This window comes from Arachis hypogaea, chromosome 9 (assembly GCF_003086295.3).
Source record: "Arachis hypogaea cultivar Tifrunner chromosome 9, arahy.Tifrunner.gnm2.J5K5, whole genome shotgun sequence".
NCBI classification, from domain to species: domain Eukaryota; kingdom Viridiplantae; phylum Streptophyta; class Magnoliopsida; order Fabales; family Fabaceae; genus Arachis; species Arachis hypogaea.
In genome coordinates this window covers 78,952,318-78,958,753 of record NC_092044.1, presented here as the reverse complement: position 1 = coordinate 78,958,753, position 6,436 = coordinate 78,952,318, and positions in this window count along the sequence as shown.

Sequence of the window (6,436 nt, the reverse complement as noted above, 5' to 3'; positions counted from 1 at the left end):
TCGTCAATCCCTACCTGGTCTTGCTGCTCCAAATTTGGTTATACTTTCAGGTGGTCCTTAAGCACTTTTTCCACCTAAATCACATCAAGAACAACTTTAAATCCAGAAACCCTCAACTGACCAAATCTCTCTCAGCATGTTAGGAAGGGATATCTCACCTTAGACTTGCTGGAAATTAACGTTTCTTGGCCCTCAAGTCAAGTTAAGCATGATTCCTAAGGAAGAACATCAAGAAAACACATGTTTAAGCATGTTTCCTTGAAACCGAAGCAAAAGGGAGATGATGCAGCCAACTCACCTTGATTCTAGCCTTGATAAGTCATATGATTATGTAGAGAAAGAAGAGAGGATCATTTGGTGAAATCGGAGTTTTGATTTGAGTTTTAGTTCAGAAGAAATCAAGCTTTGAAGATTTAGAACTAAGAACTTTTCTCTCTTTTTCTCTCTTGGAAATTTCGGCCACAAGGAGCAAATGAACCACCCTTGGCAGTTTTGGGGGTGTAGGGTGAGTTGTGATTGGTTGGCTCGGAGGTGGATTAAAATAATATTAAAATATCTCAGGTGTATAACTACTAAAACTAGATGTATCGGAACACTTGTAAAAACATCTCTAAAAATTCTTTTCTGAGCTACTAGCATAAATGACACTAGTAATATATTTATTATGAGAATAGAATATGTATGATGAGGCCTTAGCAATGCTAAAGTCATCAGGAAGTGTTGGTGCTAAGCTGCACCACTAAACAGTGAACTCGGTTAAACCGATATCCTGTTTTTAACTAAAACAGACCAGGTAATACTATAATATCATTCAAGAAGCTTCTAATACTAATATAATGATAATATTATACTATTATCTCTCTTCTCTCATGAATCGAGTCTGGTTCGTCAAACTGGGACTATTATAAAAATCAGAATCAAAACTCCTAACCGATACGGTTCAAAAAACTACGTTCTTTGTGATTGTGTTATCGAGCTTGCCCCAAAAGAGGTCCTAGCTTAAAGATGACATAATGATAATGAGGATTGAGATTCTTGATGATACATTAGAAATGTTCCCTTTACTGATCTTCCAGAGAAATCCATATATTCCGAAAAGATCTTGCATACTCGAAAAACCGAGTTATTACATTCTATCCTCTTAAAAGAAAACTTTGCCCTCAAAATTTCAGCAACGTGCAGAATCCATCTTCAAGCATCCAAATCCTACATAGCCATAGCCATGAAGATCATAATAGCTATAAAGATAGTTGTGCCTCGCATCGATTCATCGTTTGGAACGTGATTAAACCAGGCCTATTCAAAGTCATTGAGGTCTTATCCGCATCAAACAATGAATATTAAGGTGATCAGTCTTAATATCTCAAGTTAAGCACGAAGATTCCCAAAATGAGCACTCATAGACATTCATGCCCAATGTATCTTAAAGATACCCTAACAGCATGAGACACACAAGCAAAGTATGTAGTAAAGCATAGTAAGTCCACTCCCAAGGCTCTATTAGGAACGAACTGCTCTGATACCAAATTGTAACGACTCAATTTCTGGTACGTCATGATCATACTAGGAACCGAGTGCTACCAACTTGTCTTCCTAATTATTATCTATTATTTATAATATGAGCCTGATTCGTTATTAAAAGCGTAGTTATTTTGGGAGGTACTTTTTTTTGAAAATATTTGGATTAATAAATAGAATCATTCATAATCAATTCACAAATAATAACAGATAAAATTGTTATAAACAACCACACATAAATACATCTCAAGCAGTTGATAACATTTCGTGATCCAGCCTTATTAGAGTACAGACTTCTAGTTAGAACACCCCTAGATATAGCTAAATAATAACTACATACATATCATACATACAGCATCACAGGCCCTGACCTGTTCAAAAAGTCCCTAAGCTGGCGCCCAGGCTAGCCTAGACTCTGTACTCACCTAGTCCCTCTAAACTACTAAAGCGAGGGAAAGTAGGTTCTAGGTATTCAAAACTCAAGTCAGGTGGAACATCATCAAAAGGTGAAACATCATCTACTACTCCTCTGCATGATCAGTCATCGCCATATGACGTTTCTCTGGTACCTCATCTGGTAGCCACATAACAGGAGTCTTGTACACAGGATTTAAGTTAAAGTTGGCATACAAACGGGGTGCAGATGTTGGCTGGTCTCACAGTACGTACATATAAACAGCTAACGGAGTTTACTCTAGACTCAAAAGACTATCTAGAGCAGAATCTTCTTTGCAGAACAATCGTCAGTGGAGTACAGAAGGGTACTATTGCTTCCATCTGAAGAGGGAAGGGAGAGAGAAGGGGTGAGAATTGTGGAGTTGTTAGTAGGGACAGGGTTATTACTTAAGTTCATTAATTCCGTGCTGTTTAGCAGACAAATAGCATAATACAAGAAGAAGTAAATAGAAGATACAGATAAATAGAGAAGATAGAGAAAACTGATAGCAGAACACAAACAGAAGAATACAAGAAAATAAAATACAGACACAGTGTATAGAATACAGACAAAGAAAGCATACATTCAAACAACAATCATAACAGAGGAAATTCGCAACCAAATAAGATGCATGTCTAGCCCTAGTGCAGGTAATGAGCTCATTTGTCGGTTACTAACCCGCTCTCGACGTTACCCAACAACCTTTGTCTAGATAAGGCTTTCCTGTTGGCAATACCCATTGCAAGCAACCTTTGTCTTGCAGGGTATCCACTACAAGCAACCTTTGTCTTGCAGGGCGGCACTTATTAGCCGATATACGCCCAACACACTCACTGTAAGCAACCTCTGTCTTACAGGAACAACAACACACTCACTATAAGCAACCTCTGTCTTATAGGAGCATGATGAGCGGATAATTTGTACGCTTTTTGGCATTGTTTTTAGTATGTTTTTAGTATGATCTAGTTAGTTTTTAGTATATTTTTATTAGTTTTTAGTTAAAATTCACTTTTCTGGACTTTACTATGAGTTTGTGTATTTTTCTGTGATTTCAGGTATTTTCTAGCTGAAATTGAGGGACCTGAGCAAAAATCTGATTCAGAGACTAAAAAGGACTGCAAATGCTGTTGGATTCTGACCTCCCTGCACTCGAAGTGGATTTTCTGGAGCTATAGAAGCCCAATTGGCGCGCTCTCAACGGCGTTGGAAAGTAGACATCCTGGGCTTTCCAGCAATATATGATACTCCATACCTTGCCCAAGATTTGATGGCCCAAACCGGCGTTCAAAGTCACCCTCAGAATTCCCAGCGTTAAACGCCGGAACTGGCACAAGAATGGGAGTTAAACGCCCAAACTGGCATAAAAGCTGGCGTTTAACTCCAAGAAGAGTCTCTACACGAAAATGCTTCAATGCTCAGCCCAAGCACACACCAAGTGGGCCCGGAAGTGGATTTTTATGTCATTTACTCATCTCTGTAAACCCTAGGCTACTAGTTCTCTATAAGTAGGACCTTTTACTATTGTATTTTCATCTTGGTTCTTCTGGTTCCCTCTCTGGGGCCGAGGCCAATGATCACACTATCACTTATGTATTTTCAACGGTGGAGCTTCTACACACCATAGATTAAGGTGTGGAGCTCTGCTGTACCTCGAGTATTAATGCAATTACTATTGTTCTTCTATTCAATTCCGCTTGTTCTTGTTCCAAGATATCACTTGTTCTTCAACTTGATGAATGTGATGATCCGTGACACTCATCATCATTCTCACCTATGAACGTGTGCCTGACAACCACCTCCGTTCTACCTTAGATTGGGTGAATATCTCTTGGATTCCTGATACACGATGCATGGTTGATCGCCTGACAACCGAGTGCTCGCCTGACAACCGAGCCAGCCATTCCGTGAGATCAGAGTCTTCGTGGTATAGGCTAGAACTGATGGCGGCATTCAAGAGAATCCGGAAGGTCTAACCTTGTCTGTGGTATTCTGAGTAGGATTCAATGACTGAATGATTGTGACGTGCTTCAAACTCCTGAGGGCGGGGCGTTAGTGACAGACGCAAAAGAATCACTGGATTCTATTCCGGCCTGATCGAGAACCGACAGATGGATAGCCGTGCCGTGACAGGGTGCGTTGAACATTTCCACTGAGAGGATGGGAGGTAGCCACTGACAACGGTGAAACCCTTGCTTAAGCTTGCCATGGAAAGGAGTAAGAAGGATTGGATGAAGACAGTAGGAAAGCAGAGAGACGGAAGGGACAAGCATCTTCATACGCTTATCTGAAATTCCTGCCAATGAATTACATAAGTATCTCTATCTTTATCTTTATGTTTTATTCATCATTCATAATCATTCGAGTTTGCCTGACTAAGATTTACAAGGTGACCATAGCTTGCTTCATACCAACAATCTCTGTGGGATCGACCCTTACTCGCGTAAGGTTTATTACTTGGATGACCCAGTACACTTGCTGGTTAGTTGTGCGAAGTTGTAGTGATCACAATTTCGTGCACCAAGTTTTTGGCGCCGTTGCGGGGATTGTTGAGTTTGGACAACTGACGGTTCATCTTGTTGCTTAGATTAGGTATTTTTTTTTTCAGAATTCTTGAAGATGAATCCTAGTGTTTCATGATGATCTGTTGAAAGTCTGGCTGGCTGTGAAGCCATGTCTAATTTCATTGGACCGAGGTTTCAACTCATCATCACAAGAGCATGTTGATTTTTATCAATCTTGCTATTGGAGCAGTGATCTGCTAAGGCTTGGCTGGCCTTTGGCCATGTCTAGTGTTTTGGACCGAAGCTTTCTTTGAAAGCTTGGCTGGCTGTGAAGCCATGTCTAATTCCTGGACCGGAGTCTTAGACTAAACATTGCATGATTCTTGGAATTCCCATTAAGAATTTTGATACCTTTTTCCACTTTATTTTCGAAAAATCCAAAAAAAATTTTAAAATCATAAAATCCAAAAATATTTATTGTTTGATACTAGTGTCTCATTTTAAGTTTGGTGTCAATTGCATACATTCATTCATGTGTCTTAAGGATCTTCAAGTAATTCTTGATGATTTCTTACTATGGTCTTTGAATTCTCTTGACTTGAGTGTTTATGTGTCTCATATGCATTAGTGTCAGTAGTATACAAATTGCTAAGTTTGGTGTCTTGCATGCATTGTTATTTGATTTTAGTTGCATTTTGATTATTCTTCATTAGTAGAAATCCAAAAATATTTTTAATTTGTGTCTTTTCAAGTCAATAATACAGAGAATTGAAGATTCAGAACATACTGCAGAGGAATTGCACAAAAAAAGCTGGGCGTTCAAAATGCCCAGTGAAGAAGGGCAGACTGGCGTTTAAACGCCAGCCAGGGTACCTGGTTGGGCGTTTAACGCCCAAAAGGGTAGATTTTTGGGCGTTAAACGCCAGAATGTGCACCATTCTGGGCGTTTAACGCCAAGATGGCATAGGAGGGAAGATTTTGTTTTCAAATCAAATTTTTTCAAGTTTTCAAAATCTTTTCAAAATCAAATCTTTTTCAAATCATATCTTTTCAATCAAATCTTTTTCAAATTCAATTTCTTTCTATTTTCAAAAATACTTGCTATCAATTAATGATTTGATTCAACATTTCTAGTATGTTGCCTTTTCTGTTGAGAGAGGTTTAATGTTTGAATCATATCTTTTCTTGATAGCCAAGTCATTAATTTTTAAAATCAAATCTTTTTTTAAAAAGTGTTTTTCAAATCATATCTTCTCATCACATCTTTTTAAAATCAATCATATCTTCTTAACCACATCTTTTTCAAAATAGTTTTCAATCAAATCTTTTTGATTTCTAATTTCAAAATCTTTTTCAAAAATCACTTGATCTCTTTCCCACTCTTGGTTTTTGAAAATTAATTAGTGTTTTTCAAACCTTTTACTTAATTTTCGAAAATTACTTCCCTTCTTCTCACATCCTTCTATTTATGGACTAACACTATTCCTTAATGCAAAATTCGAACTCCATCTTCTTTGATAAGTTCGAATTTTCTACTTCTGCCTTCTATTTTTTCTTTTCCTCTGACACCTCAAGGAATCTCTATACTATGACATAGAGGATTCCATATTTTCTTGTTCTCTTCTCTTTCTTATGAGCAGGAGCAAGGACAAAAGCATTCTTGTTGAGGCTGATCCTGAACCTGAAAGGACCTTGAAGCGAAAGCTAAGAGAAGCCAAGGCACAACTCTCTGTAGAGGACCTAACAGAAATCTTCAAAGAAGAAGAACCCATGGCAGCCGAAAACAACAACAATGCCAACAATGCAAGGAAGGTGCTGGGTGACTTTACTGCACCTACTCCCGACTTCTATGGGAGAAGCATCTCTATCCCTGCCATTGGAGCAAACAACTTTGAGCTTAAGCCTCAATTAGTTTCTCTAATGCAACAGAATTGCAAGTTCCATGGACTTCCATTGGAAGATCCTCATCAGTTCTTAGCTG